We start from the raw sequence: 18,055 nt of genomic DNA on the forward strand, positions 1-18,055 counted from the left end.
GCCATAATGGCTCTTGATCAAAGTACTTTAGGCCTCGAAAACAAATTTCTTGGAAAACAAATCAGGCCGCATTTTTTTGCGTTCGACAGGTTTACTTTACAAATTCTTGCCAACAAATCTGAGGGTGTGTAAACCAGCTTTTTATACTTTTTATACATCACATCTGAGGTGAAACAATACTTTCTATCAAACAGACCTCGGACGGAATACGGCATTTCACAATTTTTCAATATTCAGGACGATCAATCGTGGGCTTTTAGCGAAACCGTTCAAAAAATTTCTAAAATCACCCATACGGCCAGCCGGTTCTCATTTTTAGTGCGAACTGTCAGTGTGATCGAGTGTTTGAATAAACTTTAATGGAGATACGCTTCAACATAATAACGAATTTATTATCAGGTTCCAGTTATAACGATGTGTAATCTTATAAAGCGTTTATGATACGCGCGACATTTCTAAGTACTCCTGCGATGTTCATGAACGATGAAAACAAACACCAAGGACAAGCGATTAAAATTGCAAGAGAGACTACTAACAATCAATAAAAGAAATATAATTCGGTAAAACATTTACAGAGACAACAATTTTCATTCACGAAGACAAGTATTAAAGTGTCTCTAAAAATCCTGAGTCTTTAAGCTTAAAGCTTAAGCTTAAGTTTATTTTGTTTTACTTTCAGCCGGCCTCCCGCTGTTTGTTTTTTTTTCAAAGATGAACTCCTCGAAACAAAAAAATCACTCAAAGTTTTCTTTCTACAGCCAAATTTATAACTAAATATTCTTCGGAACGTTTTTTTTTTCTATTTGCCGTGAGAAAATATATCTGAAGGCCTTTTTCAAGTTCTGTAAGCTTATATCAAACCTGATACTAGATCAGATCATTGACTCAAATCTCAACAAACGTGCAAAAACTTGCCGCATAAACTGTGCTCGACTTCATGAAATTAGATATAACAAAAACAAACATTAAATACAATAATTACTCAGGCTTACCATTCGAGATTCAGTTCCTGAAAGATATCAAGGAAGGCCATAGTTGCTTGAGACTTTTAAACCCTCTTACGCATTGAGCAAAGTGAAAGACGAAAACGATGCCATCCGAAATCAGATCACCCGATTTTGACAAGCGACGCATTTCTCAACCAAAAACCCAATAAACAAACCAGCCATGGATAACAGAAGACTCTTGATAGCAGCTGTATTTCATTTTGTACATCCGGTGGAAAAAGACAGTTAAAAACATCACAAGTTGACACAAAACTCTGTAAGCTTTTGCTGTCAAAATAAACAACTTTCAAGATGCTGCATATATTTTCCGCATGAACTCACCTGTCAAATTTTGACCAATCAGAGTACAAAAATTGGACTCAGAGCGTGACCAACGCGTGACCATGGTAAGAAAAGGTCTTCCCCGCCTTTATTTTTAAAAAAGTGGCTGAATTTTCGCGTCCGAGGTCAGTTTGAAATCAAAATCTTGGCAGTGCAGGGCCATAGTGACATAAACACAACATGTTTCATATGAATCATTGGAAAAAATACACTTGAGCCTGCGATCATTTGAAACTGGTAATTTGTCAGCGGATAACTTCAAAAAAGTACTCGACCTCGATGGTCAGGTGATACTGGTCAGCGGATATCCTGTTTTGACAGCTGTCATTTGATCACAACATTGATGTGCAATTAGTTTTCTATTGCGCTGCCAAACTAGCTCGAAAGTGTGAGAGTAAACATTGGTTTCCCTGTGGTGCGGACGGACGGTCGTACGGTCACGTGATTACCAAATTTTCTCGGATGGGTAGATTACCACATTTCCTTAGCTATGGTGCTCCGTCCACGCGCGCGCTTCGCGCGCGCGTGGAGCTCCGCTATAAAATGTGCGGTATTTATCATGGCGTATCTACCGGTATTTTTAGTAATACTAAACACTGTTATCATTACCCACAGCTCAATCGTCGATTCTCACATGTGCTTAATTTTATTCGAGAGGTGACTGCTTTGAGATGGGACGTCTGAGTCAACTAAATTCGACAGTAGAGACCTTTAGATTCTAACACGAGTGCGACTACGAGTACGAGATTTTCTCAATACTAAGTAGTGCGCGCACGTGAGCTAGCGTCGATTTGGCGGGAAAACGTGGTAGCCGTCGTCATTGTACTACGATTTTTCGCTCGAATGTCGTGGTGGCGAAAACAAGATTATATATAGATTTAGCCAGGGCTAAAAGCGAGGCTCCTATTAACTCGAATATATAATTTAAATCAATCAATAAACTTGTCTTCCACAAATCAGTTAACTTTAGAGCACATTCATGTGACTTTTGAGTTGAATGCTAAGTGATTTTAGCGAAAAATAATTTGCAAACAGTCCAAGCTAAGAGTGAGCTTAATGTTACATCGAGTTGATAGCCTTATACACACACCCAAAAAATAGCATAGCCAATGGCTCTTGATCACAGTAGATTAGGCCTGGAAAACAAATTCTTGGAAAACAAATCAGGCCGAATTTTTGGCGTTCGACAAGTTTACTTTACAAAATCTGGCCAACAAGTCTGGGGACGTGTAAACCAACCTTTTATACTTTTTATACATCACATCTGAGGTGAAACAGTACCATGAGGCGCTATTTTTATCATACAGACCTCGTACAGAATGCAGTATTTCACAATTTCGAAATGTCCAAAATCACCTATACGGCTAGCCGGTTCTCTCTTTTGACAAGCGCCAAAGTCGACTGTTTAAATTAAGATTAACAGAGTTATACGCTTCAACATAATAAAGAATTTATTATTATTTTTTAATTTAATAATTTTATAACGATGTGTAATCTTCAAAAATGTTTGAAACGCGCGGCGTTTTGACTACTCCTGCAAGCGATGTTCATGAGCGACTGAAAACAAACGGCACAGCGATTAAAATTTCAAAAGAGACTAATAGCAATCAATAAAAATAAAATAAATTGGTGAAACATATACAGAGACAACAATTTTCATTCAGGAAGACAAGTATTGAAGTGTTTCTGAAAATCCTTGTTTATGTTTTAAGCCGGCTTCCCGGACTCGAGGCAAGAAAATCACTCAAAGCTTTCTTTTACAGCCAGAATTATAACTAATTTTCGTTGGAACGTTTTCTTTCTACTTGCGGTGAGAAAATGTCTAAAGGCTTTTTAAAGTTCTATAAGCTTATAATGAAACCTGATACTCGGTCAGATCATTGTCTCAAATCTTACAAACGCGCATAAACTAAATAGCCGCATAAACTACGCTCCACTTCATTAAATTAGATATAAAAAACGAATATCAAATACAATAATTACTCAAGCTTACCATTTGAGATACATTGAAAACTATCAAATAAGGCCAGAATCGCTTCAGACTTTTCGACCCTCTTACGCATCAGGCAAGGTGAAAAACGAAAACGATGCCATTCCGAAATCGGATTTCCGACTTTGACAAGCGACGTATATTTTGTACACTCAGTGGAAAAAGACAGTTAAAAACATAACAAGTTGACACTCTGTCAGCTTCAGCTGTCAAAGTAAACAAGTTTCAAGATGCATGCTGCATAAATTTTTCGCATGAACTCACCTGTCAAATCTTGACCAATCAGAGCATAAAAATTGGAGGTAGAGCGTGACCAACGAGTGCCCTTGGTGAGAAAAGTCAAGAGCAACTGGCATGTCTTCCCTGCCTGTAAACACTGGCTGAATTTTAGCTTCCGAGGTCAGTTTGAAATCAAAATTTTAATTCTGCGGCACATATAAAACACGACATATTTCATATGAATTAAAAAAATTAAACTTGAGCCTGCGATCATTTGAAAACAAGTAACTTGTCAGCGGATAACTTCAAAAAGATACTCGACCTCAATGGGTCGACACCTAAGCCCGCGATACGGTCAGGTGATACTGGTCAGCAGATATATAGTTTTGACAGCTGTCAATTGATCACAACATTGATGTGCGATATGTGAGTAATATCAGTCTTCCTCCCAAACTAGCTAGAAAGTGTGAGATTGAACATTGGTTGCCCTTTGGTGCCGACGGACGGTTTCTCGGGCGGGAGGGCGGTCGGTGTGAGGTCACGTGATTACCAAATTTTCTCGGATGGGTAGTTTACTTCATTTTCTTATCCATGTTGCTCCGCTCAGCAAACGTTAAAAGCTTTATCATTTTGCGATTGGGAGAGCGCGTAACCTCCTTTACTAAAGATAGCAATGCTAACTTGTGTAGTGAAAAATAGTAAAATGACGCTTTCTGGGAAGTCTATATTTTGAGGAGACGCGAAGAAACTTCAAGTAAAATGTTGTACTCGTAGTCGTTCTCGTCCTCGAATCTAAAGGTCTCTAGTTTCAAATTAAAGACAACTTAGGTTCAACATTGAGTTTAGAAGTCGCATTTCACATGTGCCGAATATAATGCATTAATTATAGAAACTGTTATCCATATTGGATAAAAAGTTCTTCTAGAGACTGGGAAAATTTGCAACTAACGGAGATAAAATTTGGCACCATCATATCGGACGTCTGAATGAGGGTCTCAATGGGGTGGTAGCTTTTACGGTTATCGGCTAAAATTTTGGCTCTTTTACGGCTATCCGTTAATTTTTTCCAGTTACGGTTAACAACAAAGTTAAAATTAATTTATTTTGTTTCAAGGAGTTAAATGTTAATAAACCTGTATTTTTTTGTATCTTTAAAGCAAAATAAAGGTCTTAGGATCATCTCGGGATGAAATAAACCATTCTTTTGAAAAATTTTAACATTTGACAGATCATACTTTTTATAAAGTGTTCCACTTCTAATATTATTTTACCGATACAAATGTCAATACTCAATTTAAAAATAATCTTTGTGATAAAGCAAAAGCAGACAGGCAAACGCCCAACTCAAGGCCAGGGCGCCACGTTCATTTATAACAGAAATGGCCGTTTACACACTAGAGACGGGTTATTCGGGTGAGACGGGTATCCGTTTGATAATTCGCGTCACTGATAGGTAATACGTCTTAATTTGAAAATGGAATGGTTTTAATTTTGAATCAGAAAAATCGGCCTGGCTTTCTCGGTCAATTTTGACGGACAATTTAATTGAAGATGGATTATCCATTTCAGATAGCCTGTGTACAGCCGCCCCCTCCCCTCAAAAGGAGGTGGGGAGAAAGAGTGTCTGTGGGGGAGGGGGTAACTGTACACAGGCTAATCCATTTCTAGCTCTAATTTGAAAACGGCCAATGTAAAACAATTCCCGTGTCCAGTGTTTTTAATGATAGCGAAGGGCTGTACAGAACGATTGTCTGCCGTTGTCTTGTCTGTAGGCCTCATTATTCCGCGCTCATTATTCCGAAATGCCTTGACCGAGATTGCGTGGGAAGACCCGGGGGGAAGACGCCGTAGCGTCAGAGAAAAACAGGGAATTGTTACATGGAATTGTTGTTTATCGGCGACGTGTTTTACAAACAGTGACATCTTTGCGTGTTGCTAGTATTTCAAGGGCACGACCTCCGGAAAATCTAAAATATTAATCCCCAGCAAGAAGCCAGATTTTCGCTATGGAAAAAATTAGTTCCCCGAGAGAGCGGCGGCGGAAATGGAGCCTAGGTCTAGGTCAACACCTAAAAGCTAGGCGCTTGGCCTAACGTGCGTAGCGGTCAAAGTAGCCGGGAAATAAAACCGCAATCATAAGTGAGTTTAGCACCTTTCTTAAACCTAACAAATCTAGGGAACAATTTCTTACCCTATTTACGGCTAAAGGTTAAAATTTTTCAATTTTTACGGCTATCGACTAAATTTTTGGCCGTTTTACGACTATCGGTTAACCCCATTGAGACCCTCCTGAATCAACTGCCGTATTTGATTACTTTCATCGGCTAAAATAAGTGTTCGGCACTCATAAGAAATTCCACGTTTTTAATTGGCCCAACATGACATAAATCTAAGCTCAGTGGTTTGCAGGCTGTTATTAAGTTGTTGTTTTCTTTTTAGAAAGAGTAATTCGTGTCTCTCTTTGTAAATCCATTTTTTTAATCCGCTTGTGCCGCGACTTAAGAATCAGCTGTAATGGTTGATTTTACTATCCCTTTGACATGATTTGCATGTCACTGGACATGATTTTTATGTCAAAAAGAGCCGAACCGTGACTTCGTCGTATAATATGCCGCACCGCAGAAAGACGAAAAAGCTAAACATTTTTTTTGATCAAATTATTTTAAGGTTTAAACTCGAAGCTTTATATAGTGTAAAATAATTATGATTTACTTTTTCTGGTATCACTTGTAATAATAATAATAATAATAATAATAATAATAATAATAATAATAATAAAATAACTTTATTCATAGATTCAAAAAAATAGACTATTTACAGATTCAAGAATATGAATATTAAAATATATACCCTATGTACATTCTTCTTGTGTACGAAAGAGAATTGTCGTAAAATGACTATCTAAAAAACTACTAATAACAATTATAAAAATAATAATAATATCGCACTGAAGGAAACTGAAAAAAAAGCAAGTACAAAGACCTAGAAATAGAAATACAGAGAATGTGGCATATGAAAACCATAGTGATCCTTTTGGTTGTTGATGCGCTTGGTACAGTGAAGAAGGGTATGATAGAAAACATCAAGAAATTATCAGAGAGCTACTATGACAAAGATTCAAAAGATCTGCACGCTGGGATCTGCGCGAATCCTCAGAAAGGTGCTCAGTGTATGAACAGAGTGATTGACTTGAGTGACTGACGCTCTAGGTGCATGGTTTTCCCCCCCACTGATACACAAAAAGAACACCAGCAAAGAGTGTGATAAAAGAGATAATAATCATAATAATAATAATAATAATAATAATAATAATAATGATAATAATAATAATAATAAGGGATCTTGCTTAGATTTTGGTCCATTCCCTTTTACTGAGTCTCGAGTGTACCAGCAATAACCTGGCACAGTTTATTATTATTATATAATTACAGTCGACTCCCGCTAACTCGAACCCTCGCTAACTCGAAGCTCGCGCTAACTCGAACCAAAATCGATTTCCCCTGGATTTCTGTCATACTTTCACTATAATTTTACCCTCGGTAACTCGAGCTCCCGCTAACTCGAACCAATTTTCGTTTCCCTCAGGTCATTTTCTATATAATTTTACCCTCGATAACTCGAACCATGTTTTGAGCCCTCAAAAAGTCAGGAAAAAAGCCGTCTACTGGCTTCCGAAACATTGAATTTTGGATGTCCTATTAACGTGTTGTAGGAGTATGGTTTGCCAATGGAGGCTGATGTTGATTGTCACAGGCTAACGTGAAGCAGCTTTTCTTTTCAAAACAGTAAAACGCATGCTCCATTTAGGCTATGTTTTGTTACGTTACGTTCTGGTTTATAATCTAGAAGTATCTTTTAATTTTCACCTGACCTTTCTACAATTAAAGGTGATTAAAATGTTCACTGTGCAGTAAAAAATGTTTTTTACCTTAGTCTAGGCTATTTTCTTCGAGCTCCCGATGACTCGAACTCCCGATAACTCGAACTTTTTTCGATTTCCCTTGAAGGTTCTAGTTATCGGGAGTCGACTGTATTGTAATCCTTGGCTTGCTTGTTTAGACTCTAAAGCACAGAGTCCAAACCATGGCCCTCAGGTACAAAAGAGATTACTTGATTGACAAAACCTTTCTGAGGATGTGGGCTATTCCCAGAAGTGAGATTCTTTTGGTGCTCGCTGACACTGGTTGTTCCTGGAATTCTGTTAACGTATTTTTCCTGTCCCTTCTTAATGACCCCGAGCGCCCCAATAACAACTGATACCGTCTCCATTTCCATTTTCGACATTCTGGCGATTTCAAACTCTACGTCCTTATACTTAGAGAGTTTCTCGACTACCTTAACGGATTATTATTGTTATCGGAAGACTTTATTTTTATGGTTAAAGTTTCGTCTTTCATGCATAACTAACGACCGTCATTGCAACGTGAACCTCTTTTCAATTTCAAAGTTTTCAGAAACTATCTATTTCTGTTACCTTTCCATCGTTATGTTTACGACTTTCTTATCTTGCAAAAATCTTAGCTAACTCCTGCTCTAAATCAGTAGAGTACACAGCTACGAAATCAACACAACTTCTGTACTCGTACTGCTAACTTTGTGTCCTTGTATTTGCCTCTTTTAACGTTGTCCTTGTATTGTATATACCCGGCATGCAAATAGTTCCTTTTATCATGAAACATTCGTTATTCACTTTGTCAAAGACGCTTATGTAAGGTTTTTCAACACGGTATCTTGAGCATTTTTCCAGCTAGATTTGTTGATGATCTTTCGGCTTGTTAGCCTGTCGAATTTTCTTTTTAATTGCCAATCTGTTGCGTAGTCCACGTATAATACTGTAGGGTAGGTAGCGAGTAGGTGCTTTGACCGTGAGTGGAATTAACAACGGGGATGTCCAGATAAACCACATTCGTTTCTTTAGTCGGCTTCCTCGGTGATTTTTACTTATCTTCTAGACGTTGAGTGTTTAAAAAAAAAACATAGAAACGTATACTGGTCATTGTCACCCGATGAGAGCCATGTTGACATCATCGTAGGCAGGCATGGTCTTATTTTCACTGATTTTTATGTTTTTGGAGCCACACCTCTTGTTCAGACTAATTTAAGACCTTCTACAGACAACAGATGCGCAATCTTTTCGGTTGGGAGCGTGAGATAAACTTTTGCCCGTCTATGCCTCCTATCTAGGTACCATGCGATAGGATTCAGTCCAATAGTAACTAATTTTACTCTAAAGGAATTGCCTTGCAAAATCTCTTTCTTCTGGACTTTGATTTGACCATTCTTTCCTTTATCCTCGCTCGTATCTACCTCCAGTGTGATTTTTCATGCCTTTATGGCATGTTAATGAGGTGTATTACGCTATTATGCAACCCATAAGATTCAAGTGTTCTTATTAATATTCATTGGTGGGATACCGAATCAAACGCTTTCTTCGCGCCCACCAAACAGCAGGATATTTCTTCTTTTGAGGGTATGCATCTTCTAGTACCATTTTCTCTATCAACAAGTTGTCAACACAACCCGTGTTTTTTTCCTGCAGTACACCCTCCTTTATCGATCTACATCAAGCGATCTTTTCCTCGTGTGATTCTAAAAAGCCGTGTATTACTTACTTAATCAGTTTGTAAAGTCAGTTCAGAGATATAGTTGGTGTGTAGTCAGATCAGGCTAAAGGATTATCTTTTTCACGAACCATAACACTTCTCCCCGACGTAAACCAAGATGGAGTGTCGAGATGCCCAATCAGTTCTGCTGCAATTAATGTTTTCATTCTCTTTTTCCAGTTATTTGTAATCTTATCTTCTCCTGGGGAAGATTAATTTTGCTTCTTTTTCCGAGCTTTCAAATACCATCTCAATTCTTCAAGATCAACCTTTGTTGTTGTGGTGATTCATTATTTATAATATATAGATTTAGCCAGGGCTAAAAGCGAAGCTCCCGTTAATAAATTCATAATTCAAATCAAACAATATTAAAACTTTTAATCTACAGATCAGGGCACTTTCATTTGACTTTTGAGGCAAAGGCTGAGTGATTTTAGAGAAAAATAATTTGACAGTCCAAGAGTGAAACAAATTTTACATCGAGTTATTAAATAGTCTTATTTGTACACCCAAAAATAGCAATCATGTTCGATCACAGTAGGTTAGGCCTGGAAAACAAATAGACCTATTCGTGTTCACCAGTCTCTCCAACATTGCTCCGTTAGAGAGACTATGGATAATTGGACAACCCCGAAATATAATTTTAAGAAACACATGCGCCAAGATAGTCCTTGGTAGCAGCCAATTTACACGTTGCATTCCTCTGTCTAAAAGAGAGGCCAAAATAAAAATCAGGCCAGATTTTTTGTGTTCGACAAGTTTAGTTTACTAGTAAATCTTGGCGACGAATCTGGTGGCGTGTAAACCAGCCTTTTAAACATACTTTTTCTCATCACGTCTCAGGTCAACTGTACACAGACCTCGGACAGAATTTGTTCTTTTCTCCCCTATTCAAACCTATAATTCTGCAGTTTTTCACAATTTTGCAAGAGAATTTGCACTCATTCAATATCCACGACGATCAAAGCACGCCCTTCCTTTGCAAAAAAAGTTATAGCATTGAATTATAAAACGTTTTCTGTTAGAAAAATCTGGTCCCATGTGATATGCAGGGTAATAATTATGGGCCTTTAATGAAAACGATAAAAAAAATTCCCAAAATCACTTTTCGGCCAGCCGGACGGGTTCTCACTTTTGACAGGCACCAAATTTGCAGTGCGATTAATAGAGTTACTATTTACCCTTCAACATGATAGAGAATTTGTTATGTGTAGGTTTTATTTCCCTTTATTTATAAAACTGTTTATGGTTTTGTTATGTGTAATCTTTAAAAGCGAGTGATATTTACGCGCGGCGTTTGGAGTATTCCTACATGCGATGTTTATGTTCGACTGGAAACAACCGGTGTAGCGATGAAAATTGCGAGAGGGACTACTAACAATCAATAACATAAGTTTAATTCGGTGAAACATGTACAGAGGCAATAATTTTCATTCACGAAGAGAAGTATTGAGAGTAAAGTGCCTCAGAAAATCATGAGTCAGGCAAGCATAAGCTTATTTATGTTTTAAGCCGGCTTCCCGGTGTTCGCTCTTTTTCAAGATGAACTCGAGGCAAGAAAATCGCTCAGAGCTTTCTGTCTACAGCCAAAATCATAACTAAATAATCTTCGGAACCTTTTCTTTGAATTTGCGGGTCAAAAAATGTCTAAAGGCTTTTTAAACCTGATACTATTGTAGGTTAGATCATTGCTCGTGTTTTAACTTAAGCCGCATAAACCATACGCTCGACTTCAGGAAACCGAAAAAAAAAAAACATAAAAAACAATAATGGCTCAAGCTTACCAGTCGAGATGCTACTTCTGAAGGTCATCAAGTGTTCCAGAATCGCTTGAGACTTTTCAACCTTCTTACGCCTCAAGCAAGGGCAAGTGAGTAAGCTCATTTTTGAAAACGATGCCATCCGAAATCGGATTTCCAATGACTTTGACAAGCGGTGCATTTGTCAACAAAAAGCGCAATAAACAAACCAGCCACGAATTAAAGAACAATCTTGATAGCAGCTGTATTTCATTTTGTACACCAAGTAGAAAAAGACAGTTTAAAACATCACAAAGATGACACAAAACTCTCTCAAAGTAAGCAAGTTTCCAGACGCTGCAAAAATTTTCCGCGTAAACTCACCTGTCAAATTTTGACCAATCAGAACAAAAAAAATTGGACCTAGAACGTGATCAACGCGTGACAGTGAGAAAAGTCAAAAGCGATTGCCTTCCCTGCATGTAAATGTAAAAGCCGGTTGAATTTTCGTGTCCGTTCGAAAGATCAGTTCGAAATCAACATTTTAAAAGTGCGGCTCATGAAACAAGACTTATTTCATATGCATTTTAAAAAAATTGAACTTGAGCCTGCGATCATTTGAAAAGTAGCAAGTTGTCAGCGAATACCTTCAAAATATTACTGGAACTCAGAGGGTCGATACCTGAGCCCGCGATACGGTCAGGCGATACTGGTCAGCAGAAATACTGTTTTGACAGCTGTCAATTAATCAAAACATGGATGTACAATATCAGGTTGCAGGCTCCCAAACTAGCTAGAAAGTGTGAGATTAAACATTGGTATGCCTGTGGTGCGGACGGACGGAAGGTCGGGTGGTCGGTGTACGGTCACGTGATTGCCGAATTTTCTAGGATGGATAGATTTTCTATAAAGCTATGGGGCTTCGAATTGAGCCCGTGATCAAATAAAATATCAGCGCAAAACTTTAAACACTACGTGACCTCAATAGATAGAAAAATGAGCCCGCGATCTACTCAGGTGATGATGGCCAGCGTATACTCTAGTTTGACAGCTGTCAATTAACCTTCATTAGAATGGCGAATATTCGAATTAACAGACTACGAGTGTGAGTAGGACATTTCCGTTCGGCATGTAGTGGAAAATGCCAGATCGTGTACCTGACCGAACCTGAGCCCTCGTTATTAGTTTTCTGATAGCGGTCTGCACATGTCCCATTTTGACAGCTGTCAATTGACCTTAATTTGGCCTGCCAATGTAACTTTAAACGACTGTCAGCCAACTGACAGCCTTGCCCGGCGTAGTTTCGTTTTTATGTTAAATTGGTAAGTGTGAAATATTATATCAGCTTATATATAGGGGCAAAACGACTGGTCTTTTATCTGAGCCCGCGAGACGGTCATGTGATAATTGTCAGCGAATGTCTGATTTTGACAGCTGTCAATCTAATCGTACTCATACGGATGGCTTACATAACTAAGAGGCTAGTCAAGTTGTGCAAGATCTATTGTGACATTTGACATCGGCTTACATGAAGTGTGTGTACGGACGGGCGTACGGTACGTCATAACCAAATTTTCTGGGATGGATAGTTTACCAAATTTTCTTACCCATGGTGCTCCGCTGCGCGCGCGCTTCGCGCGCGCGGGAGCTCCGCTATTATTATTATTATTATTATTATTATTATGATTATGATTATGATTATCTCTTTTTACCCTGATTCTCAGAAGTAGAGAGTTTCCAATCGAACCAGAAATTGAGAAGTTTGGAAGCGAGATTACACGGAGTTACTCGTGCTCTTTAATTTCCTACATTCTGGATTAAATGACGAGTTTGGTTGATCCATAAATAAATAAATAAATAAATAAATAAATAAATAAATAAAAGAAAGACAATTGAAGAAGAATTTTGCAAAGAATGCATTTATGTGCAATCAGTATTTGCTCTAAGTAAAGTCAAGGCAGGTGAAGCGTACCTCCTAATATTCCTTTAATGAATTTGTTATTTGAAGGTTGACTCTGTTCGTAGTTTTAGGTTTTTACATTCAGCTCTGCATTCCTGTATTCGTAATGAGTAGTGAATTCACACGCGAGGTAGTTCTGAAATAGCTGTCCCAGGGGGTGGGAGAGAAGCTATTTCCCTTACATTCTCTTAAATGAAATCCAAACGATGTTCTTACAACTTGCAAAGCGGTCATCAAGGGTCTTGCCAGCAGATTTGTGTACTGGTCATGCGCATTACGCCAAAAACCAAAGATCAACGGTTTTGGGAAGGAATAAAAACATGGCGGTCGAAGGCGGGACTGTTTCTCACTATTTATTTATTTTTGGTGATTCGCAAATTTATTGATTTTATCCGTCGCTTTTCAGACATAGCTGGTGGTTTGCTTTTTATTTAAACGATTTTCCTCTGCAGCGTTTAGAAAATGGCTTAAAACCTAAGGAAAGTTAAGGCCGCTTCAAGGTAAAGAGCTTTTACCAATAGTTGTCATTTGTTCATTAGGATCTTGATACGATCGTTGTGACTTTTAACTTTGAATTCCAGGTGTTGACTGAACGTAGTAAACGGAGAGAAATCTGTTCACTTTTGTTAAGTGTTTATTCAGTTATGTAGGATCATTTTTATGAAGCTCTCTAGAATAGACTTGCTTCGGATAAATTTGACACTTTTTCCAGTAATTTACTTTTTATCACTATCATAACTCCTATAATCTTCTGCATAGATGTCCTCGCCCTGCAAAACGATGTTGACCTATGAACTCGATCGATGGCCGTCATAGTCCAGCGCGCGTTGTTATCGGTTCAAGAGTTTACACGGTTGCAGTGACTGTCGCTTGCGTTTTGCAATTTCACTGCCAAGGAACACAGTACATACGAGGTGGGAGAAAAGCAAAGGGGCATGGCACTATTTTCCAATTATTTAATTATTTTTTCTGCCTGTTCGCTTCTCGCTTCTAAAATATTTACTTTGGGAAAATACTGCAATTATTCGATGACCACCATCTCTGATCCCCTGATCTGCCGCCTTAGTTTTCATGAATTAGATAATATATAGATTTAGCCAGGGCTAAAAGCGAGGCTCCCATTAATAAATTTATAATTTAAATCAAACAAGAAACTTGTATTCCACAATTCAGTTAACTTTAGAGCACATTCGTGTGACTTTTCAGGGAAAGGCTAAGTGATTTTACAAAAAATAATTTGCAAACAGCCCAAGAGTAAACCAAATCTCACATCGAGTTGATAGCCTCATCACAGGAAAAAATATCAGATTCCCATTTTTGGATATTTTAGGGTATTTAAAGAATACCCATAAAAATCCCAAATTTGGCAAAGTGAGACAAGTCCCGACCAGGGAATTCCCAACCAAGTTCCCTGCTTGGGACTTGTCTCACTCTTCCAAATCTGGGATTTTTGTGGGTATTCTTTAAATACCCTAAAATATCCAAAAATGGGAATCCGTTATTTTTTCCTGTGCATAAGTACACCCAAAAACTGGCAATCATCTTCGATCACATTTATTAAGAGCCATAATGGCTCTTGATCACCGTAGATTAATTAGGCCTGGAAAAAAAATTCCGGCCGAATTTTTTGCGTTCAACAAGTTTATTTTACAAAATCTTGCCAACAAATCTGGGTGCGTGTAAACCAACCTTTTATATCATTTATACAACACATCTGAGGTGAAACAGTACTATGAGGCACTGTTTTTATCATACAGACCTCGCAGTATTTCACAATATTGCGATACAAATTGCTATTCAGGACGATCGAAGCACGCGTGGGCTTTAGCCGTAAACCGTTGAAAAAATTTTCAAAATCATCTATACGGCCAGCCGGTTGTGACTTTTACAGTGCTAGCAGTGGCGAGTGTTTGAATGAACATTAACAGAGTTACGCTCCAACATAATAAAGAATTTATTATGTTTATTTTTTATTTTAAAACGGTTTAACGCGCGGCATTTTGAGTACTCCGGGAAGCGTTGTTTACTGAACGACTGAAAACAATCGGCACAACGATTAAAATTACAAGAGAGAGTACTAACAATCAATAAAAGAAATATAATTCGGTGAAACCTATACAGAGACGACAATTTTCATTCAGGAAGACAAGTATTAAAGTGTTCTAAAAATCCTGAGTCTTCGAGCTTAAAGCTGAAGTTTATGTTTTAAGCCGGCTTCCCGGTGTTTGCTTTTTTCAAAGACGAACTCGAGGCAAGAAAATCGCTCAAACCTTTCTTTTACAGTCAGAATTATAACTAAATATTCTTTGAAACGTTTTCTTTCTATTTGCGGTGAGAAAATGTCTAAAGGCTTTTTAAAGATCTGTAAGCTTATAACAAACCTGATACTCGGTCAGATCATTGTCTCAAATCTTACAAACGTGCGTAAACAAAAAAGCCGCATAAACTACGCTCGACTTCATTAAATTAGGAATAAAAAACAAACATCAAATACAATAATTACTTAGGCTTACCACTCGAGATGCAGCTCCTGAAAGGTATCAAGTAAGGCCAGTATCACTTCAGAATTTGCAACCCTCTTACGCATTAAGCAAGATGAAAACGAAAACGATGCCATCCGAAATCGGATTTCCGACTTTGACTCAACCAAAAACCCAATAAACAAACTAGCCATGAATAACAGAAGACTCCTGATAGCAGCTGAATTTCATTTTGTACATCCAGTGAAAAAAGAAAGTTAAAAACATCACAAGTTGACACAAAACTCTGTCAGCTTCAGCTGTCAAAGTAAACAAGATTCAAGATGCTGCATAAATTTTCCGCATGAACTCACCTGTCAAATTTTGACCAATCAGAGCATAAAAATTGGACGTAGAGCGTGACCAACGCGTGAACAGGGCGAGAAAAGTCAAAAGCAACTGTTTTCCCTGCCTGTAGCAACTGGCTGAATTTTCGCGTCCGAGGTCAGTTTGAAATCAAAATTTTAATTGTGCGGCACATAAACACAACATATTTCATATGAATTTTTAAAAAATTAAAATTGAGCCTGGAACCTTTGAAAACCAGTACCTTGTCAGCGGATAACTTCAAAAAAACACTTGACCTCGATGGATCGACACCTGAGCCCGCGATACAGTCAAGTGATACTGGTCAGCGGATACCTTGTTTTGACAGCTGCCAATGGATCACAACATTGACGTGTATCAGTTTTCCTGTGCTCTGATCCTAGCTAGAAAGTATGAGACTGAACATTGATCGCGATCTAGTAAAATAATTAACTGGTCAGCGGACAGCTTCCAAATAAATCACGTCACCTCAATGAGTTGACACATGAGGCCGCGATATGGTCATGGGATACTGGTCAGTGGCTATCCTGTTTTGACAGCTGTCAATTGACCATATTGTGAATGTCCAATGTAAAAGATGTGGACTTGGCAAGACACGCCTGACACACCCCTCCCTTCCTTTTGATAGTTTCCCCTACCCTACCCGTACAATCCGTAGACGCGTACGTACGTACGTACGTACGCTCGGTCAATCACGTGACAACCAAAGGAAAAGAGGTTGACCATAATCTATGGGTATGGGGCTCCGCTATTAATGTCTCCAAAGCCATTCTATTTATTCAAAGATTTTTTAAATGTGACCGAATACTCAGAAGTTGTAGCCAAAAATTACTGCTCATTACGCACGCATGACTGCAGATTTAAATTTGAAACTCGGGTTGCGGCAACGACTAATGGCTTCATTCTAACTTCAAAATAATTGGACTACGAGTAGTCCCCATTTTTCCTCAGGGATGGCAGAGCGAACGAAACGCGAGCGCGCGTGAAAATCACCTCACGCGCTAAAGGCAAGACGCGGCAGTATTTTTTTCTCGTGTGGGGTGATTTTCACTCGCGCACGCGTTTTGCTCGCTCTGCTATCCCTTAGGAAAAATCGGGGAGTACTCGAAGTCTATCAAATAATCGATCCATTAATGAAATCTATGAGGATACGCTTGACTTGGCTTAGCTGGAAGAGGTATCATATTCAACACATTACTAAGCTTTACTATTTCTTCTTTTACCAGGTACCAGTTATTGTTATAGCTACCGTTATGATGCAGAGGCATTTCTTTTTTCTTTGGTGAATAAGCCAGGATGGGCGCCTGTGAAATTACCTCAAACAGGAAAGTATAGTCACGGAAATTCCATATACGATTGCTATTCTTATCTTTATGGGCCTACTTTTGGACGTGGACATGACATTCACATTGCCCGCTACGCATCATCCAGTAGCAGTTCCTATACCAACCTTGGCCATGATTACAGCGCACCAAGCGGGTACAGCTATGGAAGCACCTTCACCCGGACATTTTCTGGCAGGCACTTATCAGTTTACTCCAGACGAAGTAGAAACGTTTTACGAGACAACCTAAAAATATAATTTGGGCTTTGTAGTTTCATCAGTCAAGCGAATGGGGATTCAGTGAAGATGTAAATTTTGAATGATCCTGAGAGAATATTTAGTGTGTTAAGGATTCCCTGCTGTACGGTTAGCTCTATACAAGAGAGGAAGGGCGATTCTTTTTTAATTTCCGTTTCGCTGACACAGCTTGAGCAGAAATCTCTCTTTAGTCGTTTTCGTCGACAAAACGAATAGCAATATCACTCTCCGCGTCTTACTCCATTTTGTTCTGCTCAATTCGTGAAGGACGAGTGGCTCTGAGCGTGGATTATCCACGCGGAACACATTCACGCTATGTAATTGGCTGTTGCCTAATCCCCCTTGGGATCTGAGGTCTTAAAAATAACTCGAGACGAATTACCTATGGAATAGGGTGTGTATGGGGGATGCCTTCTCTGTCCCCTTTATCCTCTCTTGATTTTGTACAACCATTTACAAGGCTTTTTTGTAAAACCTTTTATATTGGCACAAAAAAAGCGTTTACACAAGAAAAAAGTTTAACTTCCACAGGATTGTCTTGGTACACGAACAAGGCTGCCATCTCATTTTTTTAGAACACCAATATGTCCTCCGTGACGCCAAGAAAAGAAAAGCTCTATACACTGAATTTAAATCAGCCTGAAATAAAAAAAAACAGAACTTTGTACCCATTATTGATGACCAGTTGATGACTGATGACGATACCTACTAAAGAATAGCTAAAGTCGGTTTGACAAGGCATAATAATTATAACATAGCTAGAATATTCACCTAATCAAATTCGATAA

At 38.5% G+C, this 18,055-nt stretch overlaps 1 pseudogene; it reads left to right on the forward strand.

Moving 5' to 3' along the window:
* Positions 1-17,592, forward strand: part of LOC140921592 (uncharacterized) — a 43,067-nt pseudogene extending 25,475 nt beyond the window's left edge.
* Positions 17,593-18,055: the final 463 nt, after the last annotated feature.

The sequence above is a fragment of the Porites lutea genome, chromosome 1 (genome assembly GCF_958299795.1).
Source record: "Porites lutea chromosome 1, jaPorLute2.1, whole genome shotgun sequence".
In the NCBI taxonomy this organism is placed as follows: domain Eukaryota; kingdom Metazoa; phylum Cnidaria; class Anthozoa; order Scleractinia; family Poritidae; genus Porites; species Porites lutea.